We start from the raw sequence: 14,905 nt of genomic DNA, 5'->3' as shown, positions 1-14,905 counted from the left end.
TACATGGTAGTGCTATAGCTATGAACAAAGGCAGTTTTCACCACACAGCGACAGCTCTGTTTTCTTACAGGAAAGTAATTTTCTAAAACAAACGCAACACAGAAGCAGTATCTCCTCAATTATGAAAACACTGTCTGTTTGCAGACTGATTCATAGTACTGTGATTCTGAAAAAGATCCTCAGTAACCAGTCTTGCATCCCACAATATATTTAATACATTTCTACATATGCATAAAGCAACATATACTGCTTTGTTTATATGTTACATAGTTACATAGTTACATAGGGTTGAAAAAAGACCAGTGTCCATCAAGTTCAACCCATCCAAGTAAAACCAGCACACCTAACCCACACCTACCAATCTATACACTCACATACATAAACTATAAATACAACCACTAGTACTAACTGTAGATATTAGTATCACAATAGCCTTGGATATTCTGATTGATCAAGAACTCATCCAGGCCCCTCTTAAAGGCATTAACAGAACCTGCCATTACCACATCACTAGGAAGGGCATTCCACAACCTCACTGCCCTCACCGTGAAAAACCACCTACGCTGCTTCAAATGGAAGCTCCTTTCCTCTAATCTAAAGGGGTGACCTCTGGTGCGTTGATTGTTTTTATGGGAAAAAAGAACATCCCCCATCTGCCTATAATCCCCTCTAATGTACTTGTACAGAGTAATCATGTCCCCTCGCAAGCGCCTCTTTTCCAGAGAAAACAACCCCAACCTCGACAGTCTCACCTCATAGTTTAAATCTTCCATCCCCTTAACCAGTTTAGTTGCACGTCTCTGCACTCTCTCCAGCTCATTAATATCCTTCTTAAGGACTGGAGCCCAAAACTGCACTGCATACTCAAGGTGAGGCCTTACCAGGGACCTATAAAGGGGCAAAATTATGTTCTCATCCCTTGAGTCAATGCCCTTTTTTATACAAGACAGCACTTTATTTGCTTTAGTAGCCACAGAATGACACTGCCTGGCATTAGACAACTTGTTATCAACAAAAACCCCTAGATCCTTCTCCATTAAGGAAACCCCCAACACACTACCATTCAGTAGATAGTTTGCGTTTATATTATTTCTACCAAAGTGCATAACTTTGCACTTATCAACATTGAACCTCATTTTCCAGTTTGCTGCCCAGTTATCTAATTTAGTCAAATCGCTCTGCAAAGCGGCAGCATCCTGCATGGAACTTATAGTTTTGCACAATTTAGTGTCATCAGCAAAAATAGAAACAGTACTGTCTATGCCCTCCTCCAGGTCATTAATAAACAAGTTAAAAAGCAAAGGCCCAAGGACTGACCCCTGCGGTACTCCACTAACCACACTGGTCCAATTAGAAAATGTTCCATTTACCACCACTCTTTGTACTCTATCCTTCAGCCAGTTCTCTATCCAATTACAAATATTATGTTCTAGGCCAATATTCCTTAATTTGATCATTAACCTTCTGTGAGGTACTGTATCAAACGCTTTAGCAAAGTCCAAGTAGATGACATCAACTGCCATTCCAGCATCAAGGTTCCTGCTCACCTCCTCATAAAAGGCAACTAAATTAGTCTGGCAAGATCTGTTACGCATAAAACCATGCTGGCACAAACTAATAGTATTGTGAACTGCAATGTATTCAAGTACCCTATCCCTTATTACCCCTTCCAAAAGTTTTCCTACTACTGATGTCAGACTAACAGGCCTATAGTTTTCAGGCTGAGAACGGGATCCCTTTTTAACGGCACCACATTAGCAATCCGCCAGTCTCTTGGCACCATGCCAGACCTCAATGATTCCTGAAAAATTAAGTGAAGAGGTTTGGCAATCACAGCGCTCAGCTCATTTAATACCCTGGGATGAATCCCATCCGGCCCTGGACCTTTGTTTACCTTTACATGTTCAAGTCTCTTTTGAATTTCCTCCCGAGTGACCCACGCGCCAGTAGCTAAATTACTAGAACTGGGCATATTACAAGGGAAGCCTTCATTATCTGGCTCCTGAGATGTATAGACAGATGAAAAATAAGAGTTCAAAATTTCAGCTTTTTCCCCGTTCTCATCAACCAACTTACCCCCCCCGTGATAATAAAGTTCCCACCCCTTCTTGCTTCATTTTTTTACTATTCACATAATTAAAAAATAATTTAGGATTCTTTTTACTCCTAGCAGCAATATCCCTTTCCATTTCTATTTTAGCTTGCTTGATAGCTTTTTTGCATGCTTTATTTGCTTCCTTGTACCTGATGAAAGTTTCCGCTGTCCCAGCTAACTTGAATGCTTTAAAAGCACGTTTTTTCTTACCAACCTCGACAATAACACTTTTATTCAGCCATAAAGGTTTTGCTTTGCGATGCCTCTCCTTGCTTACAAGGGGGATATACTGTTGTGTATACCTACAAAGCAATGTTTTAAAGATGTTCCATTTTCCTTCTGTGTCTAACCCCATGAAAAGCCTTTCCCAGTTGACACATTGCAGAGATGCCCTTATACTGGCAAAGTCTGCACGTCTAAAATTGAGCGTTTTAGTTACTCCCTTATAGAGCTGTCTCTGCAGCATTATCTCAAAGGAGACCATGTTGTGATCACTGTTCCCCAAATGCTCACCCACACAAATGTTAGAGATAAGTTCATTATTATTAGAAATCACCAGGTCCAAAATAGCGTCATTCCTAGTGGGTTCTTGAACTGCCTGAAATAAAAAGTTGTCATTTAGCATATTTACAAACCTACTAGCTTTTTCTGACTTAGCCACCCCATTACTCCAGTCAATGTCCGGATAATTAAAATCCCCCATAACAACAACTTGACCCAGTTTTGAAGCCTCCTCCATTTGCAACAATAGCTGGGCCTCATCCCCCTCATCTATACGGGGTGGTTTATAGCATACACCAATGATCATTTTCTTTGTGACCTTCAGCCCTACTGAAATTTCTACCCAAAGAGATTCGACGTTTTCATTGGTAATGTCTTTATTACATGGCTTTAAGTCTGACTTTACATAAAGACAAACCCCTCCACCCTTTTTAATCTCTCTGTCCCTCCTAAAAAGTGTATAACCATTTAAATTCGCAGCCCAGTCGCATTTATCATCCCACCAGGTCTCAGTGATACCTATTAAATCATAATTTTCAATACATGCAATAGCTTGCAGCTCCCCTAATTTACCCGACAAGCTACGCGCATTAGCCAGCATGCAGCGGAGATTATTACTTCTCCCTCTGATGTTTACATTAGCTAAGGGAGAATTAGAGCTAAGGCAATTATGAGACTGCTTTCCTTGTAACGGAAGCTCCTTATCTGATAAACTATATGCCCCCCTCACTCCTCCCCCACAACCCTTTGCTAGTCCCCCTACCCCGTCTACACTAATTTTCCCATGGAATTCTAGCTCACCCTCCCCCCCCTTGTCTAGTTTAAACACTCCTCCAACCTCTTAACCATTCTCTCCCCTAGCACAGCAGACCCCCTTCCATTGAGGTGCAATCCGTCAGGGCTGTATAGATGTGGCTCAATGATTATGGCATAATTATAAACTTAAATAATTTCATGCACAAATGTAATTACTATAGCAATTTTTCAAAGATTCAAGATTCTATTTTGGCCAAGGACACAAGGATAATGGAAGGGAGGACCGTAAGTTTTATATACAAAATTCTCACACTGGTACAAGTTTTAAATGTATGTATGCTAATGCAAGGAGTCTGACAGGTAAAATGGGAGAGTTAGAGGTGCTGGCGTAGGAGAGGAAATATGAAGCGATGAGTTGCATGAATAGGCAGTTAATATTGGAGGCTATATGTTGTTTTGGAGGGACAGAGCCAATAGGAAAGGAGGAGCAGGGCCAGAACTAGGGTTAGGCAGAAGAGGCATCTGCCTAGGGTGCAACAGTAAAGGGATGCTAGGCAGGTACCCCTGTTGCCACCCCTAGTCCAGGGTCTCTTACCCCAACACTTCATTTCCTGGCGCTCCCTTGGGTGTGCTTGGCGGGGGGGGGGGCAGCGGTGGGGGTGAAGTGGCGCCTAGGGCATTAAGCAGGGTTTAAAAGCAAATATTAAGGAGGAAGTGATGATGGTAAATGAGGGAGCTGAAGCCTTATGGGTTGAGATTCTCAAAAGAGTCCACCAAATTATTGGTAGGGATATGCTATAGACCCCCTAGTGTAATCAAAGAGGAAGAAACTCGGTTCCTGTTACAAACAGAAAAGGCTGCTAGTGGGGCAAGTGATTATAATGGGGGATTTTAATTACCCTGATATTGACTGGACCAATAGTACTACCAGGACAGTAAATAGGAACAAGTTTATAAACTTGTTGTATGACAACTTTATGTCACAGGTTGTTGAAGAGCCAACCAGAAACCATGCTTTACTGGATCTAGTGATCTCTAATGACCCAGAATGCATAGCAAATGTGCAAGTGGTTGAACCCCTCGGTAATAGTGACCATAATGTTATTTCATTTGATGTTTGGTGCAAAAAACAAATATACACTGAATTTTTGAAAAGCAAATCTGGAAGGCACAGATAGAAAATGAGCGCATTGCGGCAGACTCTAAAACTAACCCCAAAACGTTTTTTAACTATATTAATAGTAAAAAGATGCAGGTTGAGAGTGTGTCCCCATTGATTTATAATAACAATATGGTTACAACGGATACAGAAAAGACAAATGTGCTAAACCACTTCTTTTCTTCACTGTATAAAGTAGAGGAGCCAGAGTGCCAAGACCACCCAATAGCTGCACTGTTGGCTCAGCTCAATTTATTCAGTGGTTGATGCAGGATATGGTGCATACTGGTTTACTCAAGATTAACAAGATGTGAACAAGGCACTAGGGCCAGATGGAATACACCCTTGGGTACTGAGATAGCTAGGTTTAGTTTTACAGTGGCCTCTGTTTCTGATATTCTCAGGCTCTCTTTCATCTGGTATGGTACTTATGGATTGGAGGAAAGCTAATATCATTCCTTTTTTTAAAAAGGGATTAATAACTCAGCCTGGTAATTATAGGCCAGTAAGTTTGACATCTGTGGTGGACAAGTTATTTGAAGGCTTGTTAAGGGATCACATACAAAATTATGTTCTGGAGAAAGGCATTATAGGCCATAGGCCATGTTGTCTGTCTGCACTCGATAGGCCAACAATTAACCAATGGGCCCAAAGGCACTTACTCCTTTTACTGAAACCCTAAAAACCACTGATGGATAGGTCACAGTAACTGGAAACCCCAAAGGGAAATAAAGAAAGCAGCGCTATCTGTCTTCTGTGTTACCAAGGGCCTGAATTTTTCTGGCCTACGTGGTGAGGGCCGATAGTGGAAGACAGTTTTGTCCACTCCCTTCTTTAAAACCACACTGAGCACACACAGGCAGCATATGGCTGGCAGAGTATGACACACACAGGCAGGGTAGAACAGGGCAGGCAGAGTGAAGCGCACACTGGCAGCATAGGGCTGGCAGAGTATAGCACAGGCAGGGTAGAGCAGGGCAGGCAGAGTAGAGAAGGAACAAAATTATTTTTTAGTGTGAATGAAATGTATAGCCTACTCCAGATACCTTGTGCTTCGGTTTAAACAATAATACTTAACTGTGGAGCGCCCTCCTCTGTCCAGACTTCCCAGATGAGGTCTTATGGGATAAAATAAAATAAAAAAATAAAAAATATATATGTAGCCCACTTTACAAACGGTTGTGGCACTACCTGCTGATATGTCACTGGTTGGCGCTTCCAGGAGTCCTGAGCCCCGCTTACTATGGGGGAAGCAGGGATTTCTCTGATAAATGGCGTGCCTCCACCCAGGGCTCTGCTATGGGAGAACTACAACTCCCTCCCTGGGACTAGATACTTGGGTGTAGTGTTGCCTGAGACCTCACACAACCCCCAAAGGGTATCCCCTCCCTGGGGTATTCACTTACTGGTAGGTAGGTGCTCCTTGAGGCAGACACGATGAACACACAGTTGTGATGAAACAGATGGTTGTTTATTAGGCAGGACCTCTCCAGGAGCGGCAATACAAACACAGTGCAGGGGACACTCTCCTTCTTTAAACCTTTAGAGTACCTACCCCTGTTGGGTATCTTATCGGTACTCCCGCCAGGATGATCCTTTTTAGATGTCCTCCCCGGTACTACTCGCCAAGAGACCCTCTCTAAGGGCTCTCCCCGGTACTCACGCCAAGCCGGACCACCTCCAGGACTCATCCCCGGTACTCACGACTAAGTACCCTCAGAGTAGTACCCCTTCTAGTGGCAGCCTAACCACCTACCTAGACTCTTGGGTCCCTGCACTCCAGCTGATGTACTGCTGGGGGATTCTAATCCCTCTACCACTCCTGGAGGGGCTATTTCTGCCCATTCTAACTGTGCCCTAACTAGAGTGATCTGACACATAAAACTCCTAATATACCTATGAGGAGAGTACCCCTGCTCTCAGAGGCTCTCCCTTAACTCTGGCCTGTAGCACATGGCTGCATTCCCCTTATATAGGCCTATGCACCACCCTGTGGCCATAACCCGAACTGCGGGGATACTCCCCATTAACTATAGAGATACCAGGCTATACCCAATGTACCTTAACCATTACCCTCCCAGGGACCTATCCTAGGGGTATACATCCTGAGGGGCCTATTTTAGCAAACCCCTACATATATATAGCGTAATACAGTAATATAATATTGATAATCACCCCTCCAAACGTGTTTGTATCCGAAACAAATCTTATGAACACCACTACCAAATTCACATCACTTTTCTGTGAAAACACATAAATACAATCTACTACAAAGTGTTTAAAGTTTGTGTCTATTTAAATAAGTGAATTTCCATATTTCACACTCTTCCGTGACTTCCTTTTATACTTAACCAATTGTGCATATACTTACAGACCAACACTATGGTCTTGGAGCGTGTAACAAATTCCCTCTTGGTAGAACTATAACTCTCAGCTTCTCTTTCTCTACTTTCTCCTGCTGCTGGACAAATATACAATGGACACGTGTAAAACCCTAAAACTTTATTCTAAAACATATGAAAAGTTAAACTCACAAACGTCATAAAAATTGCGCCCATCATAAGTCCTTTTGTAAACAGCATCGGATCCTTGCTCGCTTATCAGTCTCCTTTTGCGATCTGCAGTGTTCGCTTCGGTCCCAGCTAGCAAGTCTCTCCGTTCGCGTTCCCCATTTGGCGTCTCTCTCCACCGCTGACGTGTTTTGCTGACTGGCTTCCTACGACTGACTGACCTCATCTGGGAAGTCTGGACAGAGGAGAGCGCTCCAGAGTTAAGTATTACAGAGTAGAGAAGGAGACAAAGACACCTATCATGTTTATGTAAGTAACTGATTATGACTACTCAGACATGAACAGTTTGTACTGCAGTTCATACAGTGATACAATATCAGCACTGCTAAGGTGTGAACAAGTAAACAACATTAGAGCCTACAGTCTAAGGTCTTACAGGTGTGAACAATACAGGGTTAACAGCCTGAGTATGAGGTGTGAACAATGCAGGGGGGGCAGTTTATCTCAGTACTGATACCATTTAAAGCTTACACAAAGGTAAACAGTCACAGCAGCCAGACAGGTGGGGGCCACGCAAGGGGCCGCGGGACACCAGTTTGACAGCACTGAACTAAAGGGACTGTTTAATATGTAAGAAGAATGAATCCACTATTTATCAACAATATCTGAGAAAGTTGATAATTGGGCCTCTATATCTATCTTTTGTATGCACACACACTCAAGCAGATTTTGCCTGCCCCCCTACACTGAAGCAGAGCCCTGTTCTAACAGAATATCATTCAGTTTCTCAACAGAAACTCCAGGGGCCAACCAAACACATAAGTGCACCCGCTGTTGTAGCCACCACTACAACCCCTTACAGCTTTAGCTGCCCCACCAACCCCCCAGGCCAGCTGCCAGATTAGCCTTGCATGGAGAAAAATTGTTTCCCTGGTCGCACGCCCCCCCACCGGAGTGTGCATGCGTAAACAACGGGAGTGCGCGCGCATGCGTAGTAGGTCAAACTTGCATACGGAGCAGTGGGGAGAAGTCCCCATTGCTCTGTATAGTAACAAACATTTTAAGATTTTGGTGCGGCGGGGTGGCATGCCCCCAGGTTTGTGCCGCCCTAGGCCTGGGCCTTTGTGGCCTCTCCACAAATCCGGGCTTGCAACCTGTGGCTCGTGAGCAACATGTTGCTCCGCAGCCCCTTTGAAGTTGCTGCCAGTGGCCTCAAAGCAGGTGTTTATTTTTGAATTCCTGGCTTGGAGGCAAGTTTTAGCTGCATAAAAATCAGTTGTAAAACTGCCAAACAGAGCCTCATTTAGGCTGCCAGTCCACATAGGGGCTACCAAGTAGCCAATCATAGACCATATTTGGCACCCTTATGAACATTTTTCATGCTTGTGTTGCACCCCAACTCTTTTTACATTTGAGTGTGGCTCATGGGTAAAAAAGGTTGGGGATCCCTGCCTTAGAAAGTAGAAGGAAGGTGTTTACTGTCAGGATGCAGGAGAGTATTTTGATCAGTTGGTTTGTGTCTAATCCCTAATCTGTTTCCAATTCTAAAGATCTGTAGATCTAAGTCAGTACAGTGTGGGTCAGAATTAAAGGGGGCATTTACTAACACTCAATGTTTTTGGTTTGGCATTCTTGATGCCAAAATATGATTTTGTCACAGAAAAAAAGATTTTTTTTGCGATTTATTATAGGGCTGAGGTAATTATAAAAGGTTGTGAGAGAGTCCAAATGCCCTTTCGAAATCAGAATCAGGTCATCCATATAGTGTGAATATAATAGCAAATTGGGTCCTGATTTTGGTATCAAGTGTTCATATTCATACATGTCCAACATGTTGGCATGTAAGGGTGCAAACACACTTCCCATGGCCATCCAGCACAGTTGTAGGAAGAAACTGTTTACAAACCAGATATAATTTCTAGTCACTAATTTCTAGTGACTCCAGTAACTTAAACAAAGACTCAGTGGGTATTGACTTGTCAGGCCTACTCTTCAGTCCAAGTCTTCATAATTGGATTCCCAATTCATCTAATTTGGGGATTGATACACGGCACATACATGCATCCTAGGCATCAAACAGTTCAAAAGAACAGTGATATTCTTTTATTATGCTTTATGTTGGTATCTAATGGCATGTGTAAAATGCAAATTTTGTAACTTGGAGTAGAAAGACATTTTTACCTACTGTAAGTGGATTTTTTGGCATTAAAATCTAAAGTATGCCAATTTCTGGATTGGTGTTTGAAAAATGTGGTAGTGTACACTTGGTAGTTTCTGATCTGTACCATTCAGAAATCTATAAATATTTGTGGTTAGCCCGTTTGGAAGACATGAGGATTTTTTATGCATAAAATAACAATCTGTTTCTGATAAATATCCTTATATAATTAAAGCATTTTTCGGTTTATCAGTATATTCTTGTCAAAGCAGAGGAATTACAGAAAAACTCTAAATAGAAATCTGAAAAAAGACGTATGTCTTTTTTCAACCCAACTTACTATGTTACTATGAAATAAGAAAGTATATTTGTCCTAGGAAGTTCCCATAAAGTGAGAGAGCAAATATGTGTGTCACTCATTGCAAATGAAATAGAAAATCCTTCTGGAAATTAAAGGTTTAAAGATGCCTCAATAAAAAATGCTATGATACAAGGTTGGGTCTATCATGATTATAAGTTTCATTTTTTGTGATACCTTTTAGGTACCATATAAAAGGTTTAGAGAAAAAGAACCATTATGCTACAATTATGTTTAAAAAATAACATCTAGAGAGCACTGAGTAAAAATCATTGGAGCATCAAGTTTTTTGCTGTTTTATTCTATACCTTCTGTGTACTTCCTTGGTAGTTAAGTGCTTTCTGCTCTGTATGATGTACTGCTGAAGACTACACTAAATAATACTGTTAGGTGGCTATGTTGTGATGCTCATGGTAACAATTTCCAAGGTGAGTAAACAAACCACTTCAACTGCCACCACTCATTTGTATGTGTATGCATTCTGTAAGACATGGTGAGATGACATGTAAGATTGGTAACATGATTGAAGTACTATTAATGTAGTAGTTATATTATTGAAATGCCATGGAACATATCAATTATTTTGGTGTTTTATAAGGCAATACAATAAACCACAAAAATACATTAGAAGTAAACCATTTTGGCAAAATAATTCATATTAATTATCTGAACACATTGTATATGTTTTAAACTTTGTTTTTTGTTTTATGTATATATAACAACTAGTGACAGAACATAAATAACATTGGTTTTATTTTTTATATAAAACTATACATATCAAGTAAATATGAATGTATCGATATTACAAAATTGTTTAAAATGTAATCACCTGCTTCATGTAGATTATGCAAAAGTATTCTTAGAACAATTCAGTAACATAAGCACATTTTTATATACTACTTTATAATTTTGAATTGTCTTTTAGTCAGTGGTAGAATATGTGTTTCTTCATGACAAAATAACTTTTCATGTTTTGCTTGTGTGCCACATCAATAAAAACAAAAGTACCCGAAAAGTATTCATTAAAAAATGTTAGTGCTTTAAAGGATAAGGAAAGGCTAAGTAACTTGGGGGTGCCAAAATGTTAGGCATCCCCAAGTGACTTTAATCGCTTACCTTGTACCCCGGGCTGGTGCCCCTGTTAGGAGAAAACAGCACCAGCCCAGGGTACCTGTAGCGAGCGCTTCCTCCTTCCTGCTTTGTTTTGCTGGCAAATTCCTGGGACCGGTGCATGCGCATTAGAGTGAAAAGCCGACTTCTCTGTTAAAGTTCGGCTTTTTCACTCTATTGCACATGCATGCATGAGCGAAGCAGGAAGTGCTGCAGCTATCCCGGGCTGGTGCTGTTCTCTCAGAACAGTGGCACCAGCCCGGGGTAAAAGGTAGGCGATTAAAGTCACTTGGGGGTGCCTAACATTTTGGCACCCCCAAGTGATTTTGCCTTTCCTTCTCCTTTAAAAGTTATTTGTAAATGTAACTTCTACTGAAAACAGCATTTGCCTAACTTCTGGTTATGGCTTTTTTTTTTAACAATGTGGTAGAAGCCAGTCTCCTTCTGCAAGATAGCTCTGTCAATCTGCTAGCTTGTGTTAAATCCTTTCAAAAGTCAGAGCCACCAGGGCAGAGAATAGAAAAGGACGGATAAACACTGGATAAACATGGATACATTGTAATGAATCAATATGGCAAAGTTGCTTAGAACTATGTTTTCTTTTATTAGGCAAAAAAATGTTTTTCTTGGCGTCCTACAGGCAGTACACAATGGGTTAAGGTCCGGACCCATCCCTGGTAGGACAGAACACAACCAATAAGCGAGACCATATAAGACCCCCCCTTTCCCCCCCTCAGCCGTGTTTTTTCTGTCCTATCTAGGGTAGGATATACAGAGACCCTTCGGGGTCTGAAGATCCGGGCTCTGAGGAGCTCGATGGCCTTATGGGCAACCACCTGAGGGTGGCTTGTTCAGGGGATAGTGTGCATGCTCCCTTAGGCTTACCAGGCAGAAGGATGTTGGTGCGGCGGCTGTGAGCTGGCGGCGCCATGTAGTAGGAGAGAATCTGCCAGGTCCCTGCTCTCTGTTCCGGTGCGATGCGCTGGCAAGGAGGCGCGGCTGATGACGTCATCGCTGAGCGCCGTTCTCAAGTAGCTGGGAAGCTGAGGAAAAGCGGTGCGGTAAGTGCGGGTTCCCTTTATGCCCTAAGGGGGTAAAATTACCGGCATCAGGAAGCCTATTTAAAGGTTTTTTCTCCTCCCTGATGCCGGCTGTCTGCTGGGTTGCAGTTCCGGTTGTCGCGCTGCCAGGCTGCTGAGAGTCTGTTGAGGCTGTGAAGGTACTTGTTGTAGCCTTCTTACCAGTCCTTTATGACAGAACTGAATGATTGTATGGGTATTTATGTCCCTTATTCTTTTTCTATAGATGTCTGATTCTGCCAGAGCATCTGGAAAAAGAAAAAGGAAATCCAGGCATTGTTTTTGTTCAGACTGTGGACAACCTTTACCTGATGATTGTCGGCAAGACAAATGTGACCAATGTGCCCAAATATCATCTAAGAATAAAATGGAGGATTTTCTTACATGGTTTAAAGAAATGTTTCAGAAATTTGGAGCGGGAGCTCCTAATCCACAAGTACCCACTCATGTCTCATGTCAGTCTTCTGATTCTGATGCTGGCTCAGATGATTCTAGTAATTCGTCTTCCGCATCCCCTGATGAAGTAAAGAAACGGAAAGATGATTTATTTCTTTTTCCAGTGGATAAAATTTCAAAACTAGTTAAAGAAGTGAATAAAGTGATGGGTCATAACAGTGCGCCCCCTGTAGCTTCTGATAAGCAACAGTTGCCATTTTTTGCTGAGAAAAATTTCGTATGGAAACGGTCAAGTCGGCATTAAGCATTCTTCAAGAAGGCGACTTAATGGTTACGATAGACTTAAAAGATGCCTATCTACATATTCCAATTCATCAGGGCAGCAGGAAATTTCTACGGATAGCACTCTTCACCATCTCCAGTTCAAGGCCCTGCCCTTCGGAATCACTTCAGCTCCGAGAGTCTTTACAAAAGTGATAGTGGTCCTGGCGGCAGCTCTTCGGAAGCAGGGAGTCTATGTAGTGCCATATCTGGACGACTGGCTCATAAAAGCTCCTTCTTATGCCCAGTTACTTTGCCACAGAGACTTCACGATTGCAATGTTGGAGAGTCACGGGTGGATCATCAACAAAGCAAAGTCAAACCTCAATCCAGTGTCATCCATCAGGTTCTTGGGGTTCCAGTTAGACACAATCAAGATGAAGATTTTTCTTCCACCAGACAAGATCTCTGCTCTGCAATCTGCAGTGAAAGCTCTGAGTCGATCCAGTCCTGTGTCCCTGCGTTTTGCCATGAAAGTCCTAGGGTTGATGACCGCTTCTTTGGAAGCAGTTCCTTGGGCGAAAGCTCATATCCGTCCTCTACAACGTCGGATCTTGCAAGAGTGGGATCGGTCTCTTATGTCTCTGGACAGGAAGTTCTGTGTAACGGCCAGTCTCAGGAGAGATCTGAATTGGTGGTGCAAGACTCAGCGTCTGGTGCAGGGCAAGTCCTTCAAAGTGCCAGAGTTTCTTTCCTTGACGACGGACGCCTCTGCCTTCGGTTGGGGAGCCCACCTTGGGGAACATATGGCCCAAGGCAGGTGGTCATTATGGGAGAAAACTCAATCGTCGAATTTCAGAGAGTTGAGAGCAGTCAGGCTGGCCTTATTGAAATTCAGCAGGCTGGTGCAGCATCAACAAATCCTGATTCATTCCGACAACATAGTGACGGTGGCTTATCTGAACAAGCAAGGGGGGACCAGAGTCCCTCTGCTGATGAAAGAATGCCAGAGGATCATGTCTTGGGCAGAGAAGAATCTTCAGTCAGTCAGAGCTGTTCACTTAAAGGGTGTGGACAACTCTGTTGCCGACACTTTGAGCAGGACAACGGTGAAGCAAGGGGAGTGGGAACTCAATCCCCAAGTGTTTCTTCATATAGTTCGGAGATGGGGGTCTCCCGAAATAGATTTGATGGCGTCACGGCAGAACAAGAAGCTACCCCGATCTTTCCTCCGTTGCCTATGATTCAGAGAGTACTCCAGAAGATCAGACAAGACCATGCATCAGTAATCCTAATTGCCCCCCATTGGCCCAGGAGGACATGGTTCTCCGATCTGATGGTGATGTCCCAAGGGGATTTCTGGATTCTTCCGCCCGAGGAGAATCTTCTCTTTCAGAAGCACCTGAAGCACCCAAATCCAGCCAGATGGAGTCTAGCAGCCTGGAGGCTGAGAGGGAATTATTAGCCCTTCAAGGCCTTTCTCGGGATGTAGTAGGCACCCTGTTGTTTGCCAGGAAACAGTCAACATCTGCAGTATATGCCAGAGTGTGGAAGATTTTCAGTTCCTGGTGTGAGACAAAGAGTATTTCTCCTACTGCTTGCCCATTGTCGGAAATCCTTCAGTTTCTGCAGGATGGTTTTTCAAAAGGACTAAAACCAAACACTCTGAAAGTCCACATTTCAGCGCTTTCTGTTTTCCTTTCCAAGAATTTGGCTACAGAACCTCTTGTTAGGAGATTTGTGAAGGCAGTGTCAAGAATCAGACCTACTCTTCATTCCATTGTTCCTCCTTGGGATTTAAATACTGTTCTGTCGGCTTTGTGTGCTTCCCCCTTTGAACCTTTGCAGGAGATCAGTATGAAGCATCTTTCTTGGAAAACTGCCTTCTTGGTAGCGATTACTTCTGCAAGAAGGATAGGGGAACAGCAGGCGTTAGCAGCGATTCCTCCTTATACTCTGTTCTTCCTGGATAAAGTGATATTGAGAACCTTGCCTTACTTCATACCTAAAGTACCGACTAAGTCAAATATCAACTCTCAAATTATACTGCCGGCTTTTTGTCAACAACCTTCTAACTCAGTGGAGGAAAAGTTGCAGTTTTTAGATCTTCATAGATGCCTCTCTGTCTATATTGAAAGGTCAAAAGAGTTCAGATCTTCAGAATGTTTGTTTGTCCTTTTTGCCGGAAAAAGGAAAGGGAAGAAGGCATCGAAATCTTCCATTGCGGCATGGATGAAGAATGCTATTACTCAGTCCTATGCTACTTTAGATATAGAACCACCTTTCCCACTAAAGGCGCATTCTACAAGAGCTGTCGCTACCTCCTGGGCGGAGAGGTCAGCAGTGGAGATTACCGAGATTTGTAGAGCAGCTTCTTGGAGTAATGTTCACACCTTTGCAAAGCATTACAAGTTGGATTTAGCAGCCTCTCAGGACGCAGCTTTTGGCAGCAGAATTCTTCAAGCAGCCCTGCTTTCGGCTTAGTTGATTATCCCTCCCCTATTAGCTTGCTAAGTCCCATT

General features: G+C 42.8%; 1 long non-coding RNA gene across 1 annotated transcript; it reads right to left on the bottom strand.

Moving 5' to 3' along the window:
• Positions 1 to 6,998: 6,998 nt before the first annotated feature.
• On the bottom strand, positions 6,999 to 9,899 carry LOC116411059. Its single transcript, XR_004222795.1, has 2 exons — positions 9,846 to 9,899; positions 6,999 to 7,256 (listed from the first exon to the last, which is right to left on the bottom strand). It is a non-coding gene; the product is annotated as an uncharacterized LOC116411059 (long non-coding RNA).
• Between the last annotated feature and the right edge of the window lie 5,006 nt (positions 9,900 to 14,905).

The sequence above is a fragment of the Xenopus tropicalis genome, chromosome 5, assembly GCF_000004195.4.
Source record: "Xenopus tropicalis strain Nigerian chromosome 5, UCB_Xtro_10.0, whole genome shotgun sequence".
NCBI classification, from domain to species: domain Eukaryota; kingdom Metazoa; phylum Chordata; class Amphibia; order Anura; family Pipidae; genus Xenopus; species Xenopus tropicalis.
Note: the sequence above shows the minus strand (reverse complement) of the source record. Positions and strands in the feature narration are given on the sequence as shown.